The sequence below is a fragment of the Mus musculus genome, chromosome 5, assembly GCF_000001635.26.
Source record: "Mus musculus strain C57BL/6J chromosome 5, GRCm38.p6 C57BL/6J".
In the NCBI taxonomy this organism is placed as follows: domain Eukaryota; kingdom Metazoa; phylum Chordata; class Mammalia; order Rodentia; family Muridae; genus Mus; species Mus musculus.
The window spans coordinates 91,788,501-91,809,007 of NC_000071.6; the positions used below are offsets into that span (position 1 = coordinate 91,788,501).

Below are 20,507 nucleotides of genomic sequence, written 5' to 3' on the forward strand. Positions count from 1 at the left end.
TAACGGTAATGTATAGTTGTCCACATTTCCTGTGAGTCTTAAAAGCAATTCATACAGTTCTTTTTCTTACCACATCCTGGGAAGTCAGCTGGTCAAGATGAAGTTGAATATCTCCTTCCCAAACATCAGCTGTTAGAAACTCACTGCAGTGGATGGTGAATGCAAGTCTCATCCTTTCTATGAGAAGTGCATAGCCAACAAAGTAACTGCTGCTGCTGCTCTGGGTGAAGAGTGAAAGGGACTATAATTCGAATCAGTGGTAGAAACAACATCAAGGTTTTCCCCTGGAGCAAGGTGTTTTGACCCACAACAGAGTAAGCCAGCTGTTGAGTAAGGGGAATTCTTGATATAGACGAAAGAGAAGTGGAGAGAGGAAGAACAAGTCAGAGGACTTGTTATGGATGACAGTCTGAGTGTTCTCAACTTGATTATTTTAGAAAAGGAAGGAGGAGGGGGGAAGAGGAGAGGGAGAGGAAGGGGTGGGAGGAAGAAAGAACAAAGGATATTCCTAGACTGACAGATGCCTCAGGAGCTGGGACCCAAAGGAACTACAGAATCTGAAAGCATTGCAATCTCTCTGAAGAAGGTGATGTCTACCAAGAATTTGTCAGAAAGTCCTTAAGTAAAGAAAGACAGAAGCCCAGGACCAAAGCACTGAAAATTCAGTCCTGTTACCCCATGTGTCCTACAACCCAAGCATGATCTAGTGCTCTAAAGAAACAACATGCTAAGGAAAACAAGGAGGAGGCTGCAGAATATGCTAAATTATTTGGAATATTTTTTTAAAAAAAAGAAAGAATTTTATACCAAGAAAGAAAGGAAGGAAGGAAGGAAGGAAGGAAGGAAGGAAGGAAGGAAGGAAGGAAGGAAGGAAGGAAGGGAGAGAGAGAGAAAGAGAGAGAGAAAGAGAGAGAGAAAATGAAGAAAACTAAAAAAGCAATGCCAGGAACAGATTGCCAAGAGACTGCAGCTGTCCTCCCTGGGAGTGCTCCCTAGGAGTCCTCCATGGGCTCTTCTACCTCTGAGTCCAGTCAAACATGAGTCTTTAAGAGTCACAAAGAAATGATCAGACCTTGAAACTAAAATCACACAAACTTGGTGCAGCTTACTTTTTTAAACAAGAATTTTAGCAATCCAAATAAGAAGGCATGATGATTATTAGAAAAATGTTTTCCACCATTATAATTTTGAAACTTCTGAGACATTCTGGGAATGGAAATCCTGACTCAAATCTGAATCTTAAAGAGTCCAGGAGTTTGGAAACACTGAAAAACTTGCTTGTTTTCCCCTCTGCTGTATGTTGTAATCCTAAAATATATCATTGCCATTGAATTAATGTTCTTTGTTGTTTCATTTTTTCTTTAATCACAGTGATCTTTCTGTGGATGATTCCACAGAATCATGGGATTTGTGTAGGAGAGTGCACTGCAGGAAACCAACAAAACAGAATGGACTCTCTTAATTTGCATTTCTTCAACATCTTCTCAGCTGACTCTCCTGGTACATGTAACCTTGTAATTCTGATAGTCTTTTCCAGTGCAAAGGAAAATCAAGAACTAAGTATTTAAACCTTTATTACTTTGAACCTCTACCACAGGGAAAATATAGATTTTTTTTTTAGCCAGACACATGGTAATAATGCATTTCTGTAAGTAGGATTATTCAGCTAGATTCATTTTCTATCTGGTCCTCACTTGTCATCTCTCTCTCTCTCTCTCTCTCTCTCTCTCTCTCTCTCTCTCTCTCTCTCTCTTCCTCCCTCCCCCTCCCCTTTCCTTCTCCCTCTCCTTTTCTCTCTCCCCCTTTCCTCTCTCTCTCCTTCTCCCTCTCTCCTTCTGTCTCTCTGTCTCTGTCTCATCTGTCTGTCTCTCTCTCTCTCTCTCTCTCATACACACACACACACACATCTGGTTGGTCCCTTCAAAGCATGAAGCTGGTCTTTTTTTTTTTAACATAAATTTGGACTTGTGTGCAGGCTCTTATTTCTAACCTTGCCTCTCGAAGGTCTCATGCAGGAGAGGCTTGCAGCAGCTGGGGCTGTCAGTAACAGTACTAAATTAAGAACACAGTTGTGTTTATTTATTTATTTTTTGTCTATGGCCTCTAATCCAGGCATTTGAAAACCAGCCATAACAGCAAGTGTCTGCAGACATTCACTAATTCATCTGCTATGCTTTCCCCTTTCAGATGCTCACATGTAATAGATACTGCCAGGATCCTTCCTTCTAAAGGATAGGAATAACAGGAACTTCTTTGGACACTAGTGTTGTGCCTCGAGAACTTATTAAAACCACCTGGCTTCAGACATCCTACTCTGGGCGATCTCTAACTGTCATCCTGAGATTTTTTTTTTCAAACCTAACAGAAAATTTGAAGGTATGAAGGTCACACACACACAGCTTTCTTCTTCTCCCTAACTTTAAACATTTCTACCTCATTAGCTTTCTCTTTCTCTTGCTGTGTGTGTGATGATGTAAGAATAAATTAGTAGTAGCGAGACACTAGCCCTACACATTTGAGCACTCATTTCTAAATAACATGAGCATCCCCACAAAAGCACATCACCATTATTAAACTCCAAATATTTCATGTTGGTGCAATCAACAGCCCACACTCAGATTTGCTTGGTTGACCCAATGAAGTTCTTCAGGTCGTTTTCACTTTTACATCTACCAGAGGAAAACATGTTGCATCTGTTGCCACATTGCCATAGCTTTATTCTAAATAGTTCTCCTGCCAGGCAGTGGTGGCACATGCCTTTAATCCCAGCACTTGGGAGGCAGAGGCAGGCAGATTTCTGAGTTCGAGGCCAGCCTGGTCTACAGAGTGAGTTCCAGGACAGCCAGGACTACACAGAGAAACCCTGTCTCAAAAAACAAAATAAATAGTTCTCCTGTGAACCTGCCTTCCTCCACTCCCTTGCTTGCTCTTTAATCATGAGTGCATTTGCAAAGAGTCTCTGTCTGAAAAAGTTCAGTTCGTGGATTGTCCCAATCACTTCCCTGTACTTTGATTTGGGTTTATGTGTTTTGAAAAGATTCGGGTGACACCAGTTGAATGATGTTTCTTTCTCTTTACAGTTCAGTACGTAGCATATGTGATATGCGTCATTTTTAATGATACCAATTTTGTTCACTTAAGAAAGAAGAAATACGGCAAATATTTTCACTGGAAAGGTACTTTTTCCTTTTGTAATTTGCAAAATAATAGATGATACTATTGAAATGACATGGATATTCTTTCCCTGGGAATTTTTCACCATTCACTGATGCTCACTGGATGACATTTGCCTATATTGACCATTACCGTGTTGGTGGCAAAATAAAATTTTTCAAGTGTTTTCTATGTATTCCTTGTAATTCATTGGAAAAGAGAATGTTTTTCTTCATCCCAACCAATACCATCTCTAAAAGCAGATCATTATAAACCGATTCTTTTAAAATTCATTCTGTTCTAATTCATGGCTCTTATCATTTGACACTATTTTTAAAACATGATCAAAGGAAACCAGTTTAAATCACAGTAAAGTTTGTGATTTCACTACATTATTAAATATTATAATCACAAGGAAAAAGTTATGATATATAAAAATAATAGGTTTTAACAAACAGCCTTTATTGAAGAATTAATTATACAGTCCAAATGCCACTGTGTCCTCCTCATTATTCAAGTAAAATTTATTCCAATAAATTATAGAAAACCCACCTGCAGATTTGATATTTTCAAGGACTTGAGGCTGTGAGAAAATAACTGTTTCTTCTGATTACCTACCTCCTTTCAGGGACAACCCAAATCTCCATCATTTCAGATCAAACCGGGGCTGAAGCTAACTCACTGCGGGCAGTTAAAGGAAAGGGGCAGTGGAGAAAACTGTGGGCTACTCATAAATATTATGATGGATGCAGGCTCTAGTTAAAAGAAAGGTTATGGGAATAAGAAGCCCAGAACACTACTGAAGTTAAGCTTGCAAGTGGGTATAAGATAGCCAAGCTGGCCTGTTTAAGAGGCAAACATGGGCCCAAAATGACAAGGCCAGTGTCAGCAGGCCTGCTGGATGGCTCCCCTGAGAACACCCCTGGGGAACACGTGTAAGGCATTGCTGCCTTTTCATGTAGTCTTGCTTCTAATACACCTGATTGTAATAGACTGAGTTCTAAGAATGGCTTCTCAAAAGCCCTCACCTGCTTCAAGAAAGAGACCCCCAAGACTGCCCTTTGAGGAAGGAGTTAAATACAAGATAACCAAGCACAATTGCATCTACATCTTGGGCAGATGCTAGCTTCCTGATAAAGCTCTGAGCTGGACACATAAGCATGAACAAAGAAAGCCCAGTATAAGAAACAGCTGCCAAAACACCCGTGAGGTCAAGAACTCTGGAGCCAGTAAGTAAACCGAGGTAAAGAATAAAGCAAGCCAGACACAGACAGGAGCAGGCTTCCAAGCATGACCAACCACTCCCCTAATCGTGTAAGCAACTCGTGAACTGCGTGTGACCTTCCCCCTGGATGGGCCAGAAGAATACGCACTGAGTGTGGGGCCTCAGATTGGTCAACACATTGAATTACATCTTTCCCTAATATCTGCCATAAGTCCCATAAAAGTCCCTAGATAAACAAGCTTTTGTCTCCTGGGAACACCTCCCACTTTCTCACTTTTCCTTAATTTCTAAAGAAGTGTGCCCTACTCTGCTTATTCCCATGTACTCCTCATGGGTGCGAGACAGGGAACCCAAGAGCCACTGCCATTTCAGTTGACTTTGAATGGTCATTGCATTTTCATTACCGTAAGTCCTTGGCTCAAGAGCCACTGGATCAAGAAGGGTCTTATTGCTCTCAAAAGTAGCTTCAAAACCAAGGCCACTCGTTTTGCCATCCCTTGTAGGCACGGAGTCGGTGCCTTCTTTAGTCCTCAAGCCTCCACTGTGTCTGATCTCTTTGCTCCATAGAGAGAGCATTCACCCTCCCACTTGGTCTAACAGAGTAATCCAGACCTCTGAGACAGGCATGAGGCACCACACAAGTGGGGTGACCCCCGACAGCTATTCACACATAGATAAGCCTAGAATCACCCAATAATCAGGTCGACACCATCCCCTGCCTTGCCTTGATCTTTCTCCTCATGTGTGTCCCTTTGGCCATCTTCCTGTCTCCTCGCCTTCAACCTACCTTTGCATCCCCTTCAGTAGTGGCCCTTCTGTCCCTGCCAGCTAACCCCAGGTGTGACCAGATGTCCCATTTCTCCTGGCTTACCCTAACCTCGGGATAAACCTTAGTAGCTCTTCCCTTTTGGCCATTTGCTCCTTAGGGGCACCTCCTCCTCAGAGCTTTCTGTAAAAAAAGAAAGCTGTGACTCTGCTTCTTTGCCCCACTGCTAACTTCACTGCTGGAACTTTCTCCTGTCACAACTTAAATCACCTGACCTTTTATGATGGGAAAGTCTGTGGAGTCAGAACTGCACATGTGAGGCAGAGCATCCTGAATCCCAGAGCAAGGGCGTGAGAAATACTAACCATCTCAGGAAAGCAGCAGAGTGGGTACACAGGGTCAATTCTTACTTTCTCTCTCTCTCTCTCTCTCTCTCTCTCTCTCTCTCTCTCTCTCTCTCTCTCACACACACACACACACACACACACACACACACACACACAATCATTGTCTATTCATGTTTTTTTCCTGCCCAACAGAACTTTGAAGGATTGAGTAACATCTGCCATTAAGAAAACAGGGAAGTTGACAGTCATCTAACCTGCAGCACAGACAGATGACAGTCTAACCTGCAGCACAGACAGGTGACAGTCTAACCTGCAGCACAGACAGGTGACAATCTAACTTTCAGCAGAGACAGGTGACAGTCTAACCTGCAGCACAGACAGGTGACAGTCTAACCTGCAGCACAGATAGGTGACAGTCTAACCTGCAGCACAGTGAACAGTCTAACCTGCAGCACAGACAGGTGACAGTCTAACCTGCAACACAGACAGGTGACAGTCTAACCTGCAGCACAGACAGGTGACAGTCTAACCTGCAGCAGAGACAGTGAACAGTCTAACCTGCAGCACAGACAGATGACAGTCTAACCTGCAGCACAGACAGGTGACAGTCTAACCTGCAGCAGAGACAGTGAACAGTCTAACCTGCAGCACAGACAGATGACAGTCTAACCTGCAGCACAGACAGGTGACAGTCTAACCTGCAGCACAGACAGGTGACAGTCTAACCTGCAGCACAGACAGGTGACAGTCTAACCTGCAGCACAGACAGGTGACAGTCTAACCTGCAGCACAGACAGGTGACAGTCTAACCTGCAGCACAGACAGGTGACAATCTAACCTGCAGCACAGTGAACAGTCTAACCTGCAGCACAGGCAGTGGACAGTCTAACTTTCAGCACAGACAGGTGACAGTCTAACCTGCAGCACAGTGGACAGTCTCACTTTCAGCACAGACAGGTGACAGTCTAACCTGCAGCACAGTGGACAGTCTAAGCTGCAGCACAGAGTGGCAACAACTTTTCCTGAGCCATCGAATCCTCTCTCTTAGTGCACAGAAGCTGACCTGATGCCATGATACTGAGAATCGGTTACTGAACAATTAACAAAAGTCTGTTGATGAGGATGTAAAGGTCACATCTCAGCCTCTACCCTAAGCTATATTGGGCTACATCTAAATTTTTTTAAGCATACATACCTGTACATCATTACACTATACATTAGTCCTCTGTGGGGCCTTTTATTGGTGAATTACATTTTTAATTACAGTTACTAGTAAAGTACAATGAGTGAGTTGAAGAAATACTATGGTTTGAAGGTGTCCCCTTCCCCAAATTCCTATGTACCAACATAGATACAAAACAGTGTTGAATACAGGACATTTAAGGGATGATTAAGACACTGTCCTCAGGAATGGATTCCTGTTATTATTGTGAATGTGAGTTTATTATCACAAGAGCAGGTTGGTTATAAAGCGAGTTCGGGTCCTATAGACCTGCTTTCTCAAATTCTTTTGTCCTTCTGCCCTTGCTAGACATGAGTCCCTGGATCATAGACATTCATGCTCAAAGGAGAATTGGATTTCTGTTCTTTGTAAATTACCCCGCCTCTAGCGTTCTGATGCAGCTGCACACACCCTCTTTGTGTCTTAATGAGAAGAGGGTGAAATTGAAAAGGAAAAGACAAAACGAGGTTCACTGGATTTTTAACATTTTGTTGTTGTTGTTGCTGCTGCTGCTGCTGTTGTTGTTGTTGTTTTTGAGACAGTATATCTCTACATAGCACTGGTTGTCTTGGTTCTATGTACATCGGGCTGGTTTCAAACTCACAGAGTTTGTGCCTCTGCTTCCCGGATGCTGGGATTAAAGGCCACCATGCCCATCTAGACATATTTCCTAAGGAAGCAAACTCAGTCCCATTTGCCTGCTCACATCAAGTGATACTGCAGTTCATTCCTCCACTCTAATGTTGCTGTCCTTCCTCGGTAGGCCCTGAACCAAACTCTTCATCACACCAACCTTACAATCCCATGCTGTGTAGAGAGACCTCAGAGGTATACTCACAGTAAATCTTGTCCAAACGCAGAACCTACAGTTTCTCTCTAGGTTTCCAATACATGGAAATCCTGCTGTGACTAACCTAATAAAATTAGCATCAGTATCACCGTATTATACTAACACTGTACTCCTCAACTGATCGGTACAAACATTCACATAAGCTTTGGCATGGGTATGTTCTTAGACATATAATGCTGGAGGAAATTAGGAAAGTTTAAAATATGCTACATATAATTAAATGCTGGTGTTTCTTAAGTTCCATTATGGTCTTGGACTGTGTCACACCGAGACCCTCCAAACACCAAACACATTGGATCTTGCCACAGAAAAGCACTGGGTGCAGTAGGTTCTGTGTAACATAAATGGAGGAATCCCATCCCTTTGTGTCCACCTTCTGGTCGTTCCCCTCCACGTGGGATAAGGATCTGTGTGTCTCAGCCCACAGTCAGCTGGGGTCCAAGCAGACAAAGGGACTGAGGAACCAGTGATGTCAGCCTACTTCCTGGACACAGTACTGTATGCTTGGACACCCAAAGAGACACTTGTTTTATTAACTGAGGAGAAGGGAATGGTTATATATGAGACTATACAATTTAAAAGTGGCTTAGAGACCTTATTTGGTTGAGGAGATATCTCTGGCAGAAACTGCTTGCCGCATAAGCACAAAGACTTGGGTTCAATGCCCGGAATTTGCCTTTGAAAGGCTGGGTATATGGACCATTGATAGGGCTCAGCAGGTAAAGGTGATTGCAGCCAAGCCTGATGATGACCTGTGCTCAGTCACCAGAACCTACATGGTAAAAGGAGAGAACTGACTCCCATGAGTCCTCTGACCCCACATGTGTACCGTGACAAGTACATGTCCACACACCATAAATAAAGTCTGTTTGTAAGCCAGCCATGGCGAAGCACACTTGTAACTGGAGAAGAGGAGATAAGCAGATCTCTAGGTCTCACTGACCAGCCAACCAGCAAGCTTCAAGAGAAATCCTGCCCCCATCCCCAGCAAATAACAAAGGGGTGGTATATAAGGAGCTACACCCAAGGTTGACCTCTAGTCTCCATATGTACATACACACATGCACACATATACCCACATGGACATATGCATTCATACATGCACACACAAAAAGAATAGAGTGTATTAATTCAAGTTATAAGAAATCTAGAGGCAAAGAAAATTGAGAGCATTTGGCACACATTATCAAGGTCATCTGTGTTTTTTATCTTACTGGACTATCAGCTATAGTAAGTTAGCTTTGGCTGTCAAGTTTGTCCTCTTGTGGATCAAGAAGACTACAATATCTCAGTTGCACGAGAAGGCAAAGAAAAAAAAAGAGGAAAAAAAAAAAAAGATTTGGGGCCTTTTTTTGTTTTGTTCTTGCATATCTCTTTTTAGAAGGAAGAAAATCTTTCCCAGAAGTCCTTCCCTGGGAAAATCCCCAGCAAGTCCCCTCAGGGACCACTGACAGAGTTCACACTGTCAACTCCAACTCTGGGGAGTCAAGAAAAATGCACGATAGGATTTTCTAAGCTGAGAAGCTGACATCTCCAGCAAAGGGTTAGGTCTGGTTCTAAAATGACAGAGTAAGGGACAAGGTGTGAGGTATTCCTCACCAAAGCCAGGAGATGAGGCTGGACCCTTTAGAGAAGGGATGTGCGTCTGGGCTGAGGCTGCTCTCGTTAGACTTTAGAATCAAAGTATAATGTATTTGCTTTAGACCTGAGCTAGCTCCAATTTGTCCCCTTCTTCCCTCTTCCTGGTTGCTCCCAAATGTTAAAAGCTTTCTTATGCTTTCTTTTGCTTTGGATTTAGGTGCCTTGTTTTGCTTTGCTTGGACAGAAATCATGAAATAGCCCTAGCCGGCCTAGATCTCACAAGAACAGACTGGCCACAAACTGGAGTGGTCCCTCTGTGTCTGCCGAGTTCTGGGCTTACAAACATGTGCTACCACGCCCTGCCTTCTTTGTTTTTGAGGCAATGGAAACTCACTATAGAAAAGTCAATCATAGAAAGGAGAGGTTGGGGATGGTTTGGTGGGGAAAACGCCTTCACTGAAAACTTGGAGATCTCCATCTGCATCTATGGAAAAAAAAGCCAGGCATGACTGCACTAGCCTGTAACCCCTGCAGCGGGTGGCAAAAACAGGCAGATCCCAAGAGCTCCCTGGCCAGCCAGGCTAAGCCAAAATGCTGAATTCAGGGAGATGCCCTGTCTGTAATAAGGCAGAGAGCTGTAAAAGACACCAAATACTCTGCTGTATGAAAGTATCACATACAGAGATACACAGAGACACACACAAACACACACAGAGGTAACAGAACTCTACCATCCTGAGATACTACTTCAGCTCACAGCTAGGCACATACTTCTTTAGCTACTGCTGTGTCCATGTGTATATGTACATTTTATAGAGTCTCTTTCTTCTAATGCTTACCGCTATTGCCGCATGCAGAAGAATGCAAGGCAAATATATGGACCTCACTTTAAAAGCTGGACTGTTTTGGAAAACAGACTGAACTATTTAGAGAGAAGCCAACGCTACCGCCAGAAGAAGAATGGGGAAACAGACATCGTCGTAGAGGAGTTTGGAATGCAGGCACTTGGCCATTAGGTCATCAAGTTTAGGTATCAGAAAATGTGAGGTTGTAAAGCCCTTGGCTGAAGCAGAGCCTTGAGTGAAATTAATTTCCATACCAGCGTTTGAAGCAGGAGCACCATAGCACCCACAGGCAGGCTCATGGTTCCAGGCATAAATGGCTCCTTCCATGCTCTGTTCTGAACAACATGGTGGCCTTGGAAGGACTCAGAACATTAAATGTTTGTTAAAAGTTTGCAAAGCCCTCATATATGCAGCAACTGCATCCCTCAGAGAATTCTTTGAGATTTCTTGTGATGTTATCAAGACCGTTGTAAAAAGCGTATGTTCTTAGTAGCAAATGCACTTGATTTAAATTTACCAGCATCTCGTGAACTTTAGCGGTGGATCTGTTGGACAGGACACTGCCGTCCGCATTTTTGAATCTCGTGTGTAGCGTGACCGCCTGATGGAGGGATCTGGGCCAGCCTCCTTGACCTCAACCCTTGGACGAGGCTGCTTTGCCATGGGGATGTTTTTTGATGTAGTTCAAATTCCGCTCCAGTGTTCACTGGACCCTTTCTGGTGACATTTGGCTTACCAGTTATTAAAGACTCCACTTTCTCACCTGGAGAAGTGGGAATAATAATATGTACCTCAGGTATTTGTGATAAGGATTAAGTACCATTTTTTTCCAGCTTTTTCTGCAATGTCTCTGACATTTCAGTTGTTCAATAAATCACAGTAATTGCAGTGCGGATGCTCCTGATGGGGGCTGTGGAGGAAAATACACAAAATACATCTGTACAAAGTGGGCTGAAGACATGCTCTCTGCTCCTGAGGCTCTGGGGCAGCCACTCCTACACGCAAGCGTATTTGATGAACTTAGGCACAGACTTCTGGAATTGGGAAATCTAAAATTACAGGAGTTGTAACATCAGAAGATGTGAGAGGCAGGTGAGCACCCTATTGTTCCCAGCTAACACCTTCCTCAGACAGTTTTTGATGTGTTGATGGCTCATGCCTTTGCTGAGTGTTTTCTAGGTGCTTTTGGTTTTACTCCGGTATATCAAAAAGATCTAGTTGCTACCAAAACTGAATTGGAGTATACCCAGGCATTAACGTTGGTGGCATAAGATAGGCACTCAGAAAGAAAATGCTAACAGTGAATGCAAACCTGTGGCTTAGAAAATACTACAAATGGATTGGAAGCAGAATACAAACTCAGCGAAAGTTGGGAGAAATGAGAAAGGGAGAGGAGGCTCCTTGCCCAGGAATCTGGTTAAACACCACCCTAGCAGCCAGGCAATTCAATCTCTTTTTGGCTACAAATATACAGTTTTCTAGGAGTCTCACTGGAAACCGTATTGACAGGAAAATGGCATGTATTAAACCTTGGTGCAGCCGTGGTGGCTTCTGGTTTACCTTGATGGATTATTATCCCACCCACGTACCTTTGGAGCCACCCTTTACTCTCACTTAGGAGAGAGACAAGAGGGAAGTAACTAGAGGGACACTGAAATAGTATACAAGGCTAATGCCTTGTATAAGACACTGATCTATCTCTCTCTCTCTCTCTCTCTCTCTCTCTCTCTCTCTCTCTCTCTCTCTCTCTCTCTCTTTCTCCCCTCTCCCCACACTTAGCTATATCTCACTTCCTGCTGCCCAGCCTTGGAAGGCCCATGACCACTCTGGTCATGTCTTTGTTTCTGACCATATCTCCTTTTCTTAGCCTTCATGTTTAAGCTGTCTATACTGGCTGGTTTTGTGTGTTAACTTGACACAAGCTAGAGTTATCACAGAGAAAAGTGCCTCTCTAAGGAAATGCCTCCATGAGATCCATCTGTGAGGCATTTTCTCAGTTAGAGATCAAGGGGAGAGGGCCCACTGTGGATGGTGCCATCCCTGGGCTGGTAGTCTTGGGTTCTACAAGAAAGCAAGCTGAGCAAGCCAGGGGAAGCAAGCCAGTAAGTAACATCCCTCCATGGCCTCTGCATCAGCTCCTGCTTCCTGACCTGCTTGAGTTCCAGTCCTGACTTCTTTTGGTGATGAGCAGAATGTGGAAGTGTAAGCTGAATAAATCCTTTCCTCCCAAACTTGCTTCTTGGTCATGATGTTTGTGCAGGAATAGAAACCCTGACTAAGACACTGCCTTTCATAAAGTTTCCAATGTTGCTTTAGACTGGCTTGTCTTGAAATTTCTTTTCTCTGTCACAGTCACAACCCATGGCTGGGTCACGAAATACTAGGGGTAGAGACAACATGGAGTGATCTCTGTCCCCTCACCCATGACCAATGCACTAACACAAATATCAAACAAGGAACTATTGTGCCCCAGTGAACCCCTGTGACAACTGAGGCTACCCACAAGCAGTATACTAAGAACACACAGAGTCTCTCAGCATCTTCAAAGCAGGTCGCGACTGCTAGTAGCCACAGTGAAGTGCTCTTGGTAGCATTGCCCAGTATGGAATGATCTGGATTGGAGACTTTTGATGTTGCTTCTCTTGTCTCTCCCAACTCCATTCATTACTGTCATCACTGAAAAGAACAGAGAGGAAAAGCAGCCACTGTTCTATGAATTAGAGACAGGAAAAGTCAGGTACTGTCTGTGCCAACAGAGTAAGGGAGGATAGCTCTTAAGAATGGTTCCGTTTGTCTCAAATGCAATTGTGTGGTTTAATGGAAGAGTTCTCCAGTCCATGAAAAGGAAGATGGAAGCAGATGATAACTCCAATCTATTGATTGAATTTTAAGCTATTTTGGTACAATATGTCCTCTCTAAGAAATGCTCAGCGATCATCTGCAGTGAGGTTTACTTTGAGTCTAAGACCTGCTAGGTTCAACATTCACATGCACAAACACACACACACACACACACCATACCACCACCACCACTCTCCAATGTGTGTGTATGGGAGATAAAGAGTGTGTGTGTGTGTGTGTGTGTGTGTGTGTGTGTGTGTGTGTTGTATATATAAAATGTGTGGCCAGCAGCTGATGGTAAAACATTTGTCCATGGTGTTTTAAAATTCATAATTCCATCTTGCATGACAACAGGTTGGTAGACATTTGACACTCTTTTCTACAACTGTGGGTCTGGCAGGCTTAGTGATCGGCTAGAAGTGAAAATTTGATTCTGGCTTAGTGTCACCATTGAAGCATATGTCCATGCCTCTCCTGTACTGGTAACATTTTCTGCTCAACAGATGGGACAGGGGCAGGCCTGACGACAGAAGAGTAATCCTGGCTTCCATAGCCTTCCCCACAAATATCTTTAAAAGGGCTTGACTTTTTTTTCAGAGTTCTGTGCTGTTTTGTACTTCACTAAGTTTATTTGAAAGGACTATAAATTCTCCATTCCTTGAATCTAGGCCCATAGAAGGAAGAGAAAGATTGCCCCTGATAATCTCGCTTGAAATCATCAAGCTACCTGATATTAAATTTGAGATAGGATAATTATAACTTTTAGCCTAAAAATTGATACGGCAACTTAGGTTTTTCTCAAATCAAGCTTGAAAAGAGGCACTTTTCAAAGGTGCAGTATAAGGGAATAATGCATGTGTGCACATACGTGTGCGTGTGCGCGTGCGTGTGTGTGTGTGTGTGTGTGTGTGTGTGTGTGTGTGTGTGTGTGTATACACTCCTGTGCACACAAATATAAAAAACATCTCTCATAGGCTGGCCAACCATATCCTGTAAAAGTCACAAACAAGAAACCGAGAGGGAGTGAGGAAGGAACCTGGCATATGAAACCATAAACTCCCCACATAGGTAAAATTCTGTTTTATCCTTTTCCCAGGGACATATATGGTTATTTCATAAGTTTGTTGTCTTGTTTCTTGATTCTCTTTCATTCCCCAACACTCTGGTTGTGTTAACTTTTGATTATCTGTGAGTGAAGCGCATAACTCTACCTGCTGAGTGTTGTGTTCCTCCTAGGTAAGACAATCCTGTGCTGGTGGGTACCAGGACATTGCTTTAACAGGTGGGTGTTTAGGGAGCTGATAAAGCTCACTCTCTTGGGGACACTGCTCCTGTGGAGACCTGAGCAAACATCTACTGACCCCAGACATGGAACTGACAATCAACAAAACTAAGGATGTCACCAAACTCCAGCTGGATGTGGGCAACTTACAGCAATGTTAATGAGGGCTTGCTTACAGGTGCAGAAATGACACAAAGCCCACTCCAGCATTGTGACAGCTCACAAAAGCTGGAAACCTGTAGCACACTGCACATCCTACTGCCAGCTCAGCAGGTTGGAATGCCCTTCCCAGGTAGCTCAAGTTGTTTTGAGTTCCACTGGTCTTTGCTTCTTCTAGCAGCTCAGCATATATGAGAGTGTCTCCGAGCAGTCCTTATGACCTTATGACGTAGCCTAGGGAATCTGGTCAGCTTCAGGAACTTCCTGAAACTACTGAGTTGTTCAGCTCCTGGGCTTGAGGAGTTTCTCTGCGGAATGAAATGGCTCACCTCCTCTTAGAACATCCTGTGTCTTAGTGAGCTGCAATCCAAGATGGTGTGGGGAAAAGCTGAACACTGGTAATTTTGAAAGTATCCAGGTTCTGATATGCACCCTAGCATGAAGCCTGGAGTTAGGCACACAGTTAACACTTCCTGAGTGTGTTTCTGGATACAGCCCTCATACTAGCTCATACTGTACATGAGATTGCTCCATCCATTCTGCTGAAATCAGAATCTCTTGGGGAAAGGCATGACTAGTGACTTTTTAGTGTGTTTATTTCAATAACTCTAATGCACAGTTAGAACCCCTTAGGAATTTGTGAACAAAGATTGAAAATTATTTGTTAACCCATTGTATAGGACCCAGCACTCACTTTCACTGGGAAAGTACTCAATGTGTGTCTTAAATTAATTAGTGATACCTTCCCATAAAATATAATGTAAGGTAAATTAGCAAGTAATGCAACAAATTATAAACCACAGAGGAGGGGAATCCATTGTCTAAAAAAACTGAACACATCAAACTAAAACAACTACTGTATAACTCAGCAATTCCACTAGTGGTGTATTTCTACAGGAGGTGAAATTGATCATGTTGAAGAGATAAACTGGCCACAATAACCAAGATGCATGACCAATCAAGATACCCATCAGCAGATATGTAGATAATGAAAGTGTGATAATATGAGGCACAGATCCACAATGGAATATTATTCAGCAATAAAAATGAAATAAAGCATGGCACTGGAGCAGCATGAGTGGAGGCAGAGTGTACTGCATGGAGTTAAATACAATAACGCCACAGCAAGACAAGCGGCACGTGTTCTCATTTGCCGAAGCTAAACTGTTGATCTCAGAAGTGTAGAGCCCACCAGAGCCCATTACAGCCCACTACAGCCCAGGTTGGGTAGTTCAAAGTAGGAAATAAAGCTTCCAGAATAAGTAGAAGTACTAGCACCTAGTGTTCTATAGCACATAAAGTTATAACAATTGTTATATGTCTCAAAACAAATAGGAGGAACTCAAAGTTTCCCAACACAATATGCTAATTATACTAATATAATATTTCACATTCACGCAAGGAATAAATTAACACGCTGTACCTCATCGACACATATAATTAGTATGTCAACTTATTTTATTGACTAATTAATTCTGTCTAACCAGTGACGCAACTAGCAAATGCCTTTGCAGTAACTTCCAGAAACCTAACGCAAAAGAGGGGTACTCATTCACACTCACACATGTGGCTGTCCTTGTCTGGAAGGAAGGGACTGGAAGCTCCAAGGAAAATGAAGCCTGTCATAAATGATGACAACAGACTCCTGGCGGGAAACAAACAAACAAAAGATCTCATGATTTCTAAGGCTCAGTGACTCTGTGGTTTCCTGAGTCTTTCAGCAGCTCACTGCAGTCATAGAAGGATTCTCTATTGCCTTTAATTTTCTCCTGTTTGACAAAGTCCTCACACATTTGGTAACTAATCAGCCCCGTTTCTGTCTTAGCAATGAAAAGTTTTCCTCATCTCCGGGAGTCCCACAGCCCTGTCAGCCCAAGGTTCTGTCTGACTGGTATCTTTCAAGATGGTAGCCAAAGGGAGCGATATTCATTGACTGCATCAGTCAACTATTTCTGTAAAAAATGCCACGTAACAAAACTGCCCCCATCACAGAGCTTCGAGGCTAGAAGCGTTTTATTCACACACTCGTGGGCTGGCAGGGCAATAGTTTGACTAATGTAACCTGAGTGGCTTTGCTTCCCACCCCAGCTCAGCAGCATACACTGGAAACTGATCCAGTTACTCACAGTGATGCCTTGTAAGACCCAGGTAAAACCAGCATGGCTTTGCAACTCTCAAGGGAGCTCAAAGGAAGAAAAGCCAGTCACACATCTGACTTTATCTTCAGAATCAACTTCAAAAATCAAGATGAAGGTGAGGAAGATATCACCCACTAAGAAGCCAGGACTATGGGTCAGTGAAAAGTTGGGTGTTCAGTTTACCAATATGGAAAAAAAATACAGTGGTGTACAAACTGAGACTCCTTGATAGGAGAGAGAGGATCCAGCCAACACCACTGACACAGCTTTGCCATTGGCCTTCTTAAAACATCAAAGTTATATCCTGACTACTGGTATTCAAATTTTTATGATTAGAAGCTCATATTAGTTCCACTAAACCTGGTTTAGTAGAGAGAATACTAAACCTGGTTTAGTGTCTGTATGACTGTGTCATTTCTCAATAGAAATCCGATGGAAGTGGGACATGTGGGAGGAGAAAGGACTTAGGGATAGAGCAAGGAGAGGAAGATTCGCCCAGGAAGATGTGCTGAGTTCAGACACATGATGCTCGAGCACAGGTAACCAGCCATGTGGCAGAATGCAGATTAAAACAAATGGGTTATTTTAAGTTATGAACCAGTCTGAGAATAGCCTAGCTATATGGCCAAACTATTTGTAATACATTTTTAGTGTAAGTCTTACTCCTGGAACACGGGACTGAGAGGGAAAACCAGGCCTAACATCTCCAATGTGACCTTAAATGAGTTGCAGAATCCCTGGGGGGTTGTTTACTAAGCTGGGTTTGGGATGCAAGAGTTTCATCTCTGTGAGTAAACTGACAGCCACACTAACCTCACGGAGTGGCGGCAAGGGGTAGGCAAATGAGAGAAAAACATCTGATACATGCTCAGTCAATTCATTCCCTCTCAGCTGTCTGTGTAGGATCTGTTCATGTGATTCACTGTTCATTTTCTTAGCAGCAGAAAAGAAAGAAGAGAGACCCAGACATCCTTAATGTCCCGACCATGTGTGCATATTATGCTGACCATGTATGGATATTGTGCTGACTGTGTATGTATATCTGTCTATCTATCTATCTATCTATCTATCTATCTATCTATCTATCTATCTATCTATCTACCTACCTACCTACCTACCTACCTACCTACCTACCTACCTACCTATCTATCTATCTATCTATCTATCTATCTATCTATCTATATATATATATATATATATATATATATATATATTTAGAGACACTGCCATTCTCTCATTAGGGACCTGGCAGTTTCATAGGAGAAAGAAAGATGTTCAACATCCTGTCCATCTCTCTAATCTAATGAAATTCATGCTATGCTTATATGTTCTTGATTCAGTGTAGAGCCTCCTAGCCCTACTCCGCTCTCTGCGGGCTGGGATCCCCTTGTGCTCTGTAGCATGCATGTGCTAGGTCTCCATATTTATGTTCATCCTGCCAACTAGCACTTGCATTCTTTTTTTTCTTATTTAGTTTTTATTCATAATCATAAACTTAACTTTGCAATCCAGCTAGACTTGAAGGGGAAATGAGGAAAATATGGAACCCAAAGAACTTCAGTGAGAGCAGAGATGACAGGACATTGCGAGCAGATGGGGTAGGGACGCTCTCCTGAGCTACAGAAGGAATGGTTTGATGGGTAAAACGCCCGCACGTCAAAAGAAATTAGAGTTGTCCACAGTCAGAAATGGTGATCTTCTTGCTGGTCTTGCCATTCCTGGACCCAAAACGCTCCATGGCGTCCACAATGTTCATGCTTTCTTTCACCTTCCCAAAGACCACATGCTTGCCATCCAGCCATTCAGTCTTGGCAGTGCAGATAAAAAACTGGGAATCGTTTGTGTTTGGTCCAGCTTTTGCCATGGACAAGATGTCAGGACCTGTATGCTTCAGGATGAAGTCCTCATCCTCAAATCTCTCTCCATAGATGGACCTGCCGCCAGTGCCATTATGGCGTGTAAAGTCACCACCCTGGCACATGAATCCTGGAATAATTCTGTGAAAGGAGGAACCCTTATAGCCAAATCCTTTCTCTCCAGTGCTCAGAGCTCGAAAGTTTCCTGCTGTCTTTGGAACTTTGTCTGCAAACAGCTTGAAGGAGACGAGGCCCAAGGGCTCGTCATCATCAGCAGTGATGTCAAAGAACACGGTGGGGTTGACCATGGCTGCAGCAAGCGGCGAAAAGCGACAGTGGCGTCTGCAAAGCCTAGCACTTGTATTCTTATGTGGATCTCTGATGGCGCTGAAAACGATAGTCTGAGCCAGGCATGGTGACACACACTAGTTACCCCAGCACTTGGAAGTTAGATGCAGGAAGATTATGAGTTCCATGCCAGCCTGGGTTACATACTAAAAACTCTGTTCCAAAAGAAAAAGAAAAAAATCAGAGCTGTCGTCACTCAATAAAACATGGGAGACACTGACGGGTTTCTCTTCATTTTTCCTGGCTATCGTCCAGCTCTTATCATCCCTCCTTAGCCAAACTATTTTTACCTCTCGGTTTAGTCTTAACTAAAATTAAAGTTTCCCTGGGATCCTGTGCTAAATTAAACAACACATCCCTGCTTTTTCTTATGACAGTCTGAGTTGGGCTTGGGACTCCCAACCGAAACAACTCTGACATGTATAGATACTGAGCCTGAGCAGTGTTTCCTCACATACCTAGAATATGGAAGCGAGCAAATTATCTCTGCCTCCTGGTTGGAGCTATGACTTAGGTTATTCTTCGGAGAGTGAACCATGCAGGCAGAACATGGCCTGTTGCTCTGAAGAGCCTGAGACCACAGACAGGAGCTTGGGGGAGGGGGGAGGGGCACAAGCAGACACTGAGGCATGCAGAAGCCTCTGAAGCCCACTTCCCCAGGCTCATTCCCCCAGCGTGGGAACTGCCATGCCCTTCCCAGAGGATCAAATGCAGGGCTCCGGCAGTGATGGAAGAAGAGGGTCAAACAGCTCAGCTTCTTCCCAAAGCTGATGAATATTTTTAGGAGTGAGTGGAACTCATTAGTACCGTGACATTCCCAGTGTGGGTCTAGTCACCACTCTGCCTGTGGCCTTTGATGCTGGCACACCACAGCTGTTCTTACATGTCTACTCTGAGAGTGAGATCAGACACCTAGTCCTCCCCCGCAAGCCATCGCATGTTAGCCTGTCTCTTCCTCTGCAGGCTCCCAGAGCCTCCAGACTTGCCTTCCCCCCAACCCCACCCCCACATAACTCAGAGGGGATTTTCTTTTCTCTGTCTTGTATTTCCACAGCTTCATAAAACTCTACAGGATTAAGGGATTTCAGACACCGGTGCCATATTATACAACTTATTAAATAATTAATCATCTAAGCCTCAGCCTACATTCAAAGACGTGGAATGGGCACAAGGACAATGGGTCTTATTGGATAATGGATCCAATAAGACCCATTACGGGGCACCACAGATACTGACACTCTCCAGAGGAAGGAAGCCCCCACAGCCAAGTTGTGGGTATGCTGCTCAGAGTCACACTTGTGACAGAATTTGGTACCTGGATGCTGAGTCTCTGCACATAAGAAAGCAAAATGCCTTCCTTCCTTTGACTTCTGTGCACATCAGAAACATGAACAAACTAAGCAAGACAGAGTGAAGTCTCCGTAGCAGGGACATCTGATTTCCTACCTGGACCAAATCCAGGTGCCCAGGCCTCCCAATCAGTGGGGCCTGGCAGGGCTGTGGTGAACTTTCATGATTAGTTGCTGATTCTTACTGCTGTCAACACTTACTTAAGGATAATAATAATTCTCTCTTGGTTGTTGGTGATCTTTTGCTATTTGGTGGGGTTTTTTTTCCCTCTATTTTATTTATGAACCAAGATTTTGCATAAAACTTTTAGCAAGTTGTGACTGTTTTAAACAAGAATTATCTGTGAAACAGTACCTTGGAGATTTTGTAAGTTTTAAGAAATTTGGTCAGATGCCCCTCAACAGAAGAATGGATACAAAAAATGTGGTACATTTACACAATGGAGTACTACTCAGCTATTAAAAAGAATGAATTTATGAAATTCCTAGGCAAATAGTTGGACCTGGAGGGCATCATCCTGAGTGAGGTAACACAATCACAAAAG

At 43.4% G+C, this 20,507-nt stretch overlaps 2 pseudogenes; one reads left to right on the forward strand and one right to left on the reverse strand.

Moving 5' to 3' along the window:
• Nucleotides 1–97: 97 nt before the first annotated feature.
• Gm43596 lies at nt 98–786 on the forward strand (annotated as a pseudogene).
• Gm5558 (predicted gene 5558) lies at nt 17,873–18,616 on the reverse strand (annotated as a pseudogene).